General features: G+C 46.5%; 1 pseudogene; it reads left to right on the plus strand.

The window, feature by feature from the left end:
- The first annotated feature begins 370 nt into the window (after positions 1 to 370).
- Positions 371 to 791, plus strand: LOC102820568 (annotated as a pseudogene).
- The last annotated feature ends 77 nt before the right edge of the window (positions 792 to 868 follow it).

The raw sequence follows: 868 nt of genomic DNA on the forward strand, positions 1-868 counted from the left end.
TTACTTACTTGTGCTAATAAGAAACCTGTACATAGACAAAGGAGGTGGTATTGAATGGTTTAAAATCAGAAAAGATATGTATCAGGGTTTTATCCTTGCAACACACATAGTCAATCTGTATGCTAAGCAGGCTACCCAAAAAGATGGATTCTGTGAAGAAGAGCATAGCTTCAGGATTGCATGAAGAGTCATTGATAACCTGAAATATGCAAATGGAACAACCTTGCTTGCTTAAAGTCGAAAGGACTTAAAATACTTTTTGATGGACTGCACATCAATGTAAAGAAAGCAAAACGCTCCGTGTGCAAGTGGTTTCCAGTTCTGCCACCCTATTTGTCTTCAGCAAGGCAGCCAAGCGGCACACGCAGAGATGCAGATCTTTGTGAAGACCCTGATGGGCAAGACCATCATTTGAGGTGGAGTCCAGTGACCCCATCAAGAATGTCAAACCCAAAATCAAAAGACAGAAAGGGTATTCCCCCTGACCAGCAGCATCTGGTTTTTGCAGGTAAACAGCTCCAGGAAGGCCGCACTCTCTCAGACTACAACATCCAGAAAGAATCCCCCCTGCACCTGGTTCTGCGTCTGCATGGTGGCATCATCGAGCCTTCCCTGTGCCAGCTTGCCCAGAAGTACAACTGTGACAAGATGATCTGCTGCAAGTGCCAGGTCGTCTCCACCCCTGTGCTGGGAACTGCCGCAAGAAAAAGTGTGCCCACATCAAAAACCTGCGTCCCAAGAAGAAGGTCAAATTAGGACCCCTCTCTGCTGGCTCCCCTGCCTCCTGCTAGAAGCGTTCTGCTGAGCGCCGTGGCCGTGGGGCCTCAATAAAGTTTAGCTTTCATTGAACAGGAAAAAAAAAAAAAAA

Source organism: Chrysochloris asiatica, unplaced genomic scaffold, assembly GCF_000296735.1.
Source record: "Chrysochloris asiatica unplaced genomic scaffold, ChrAsi1.0 scaffold00012, whole genome shotgun sequence".
NCBI classification, from domain to species: Eukaryota; Metazoa; Chordata; class Mammalia; order Afrosoricida; family Chrysochloridae; genus Chrysochloris; species Chrysochloris asiatica.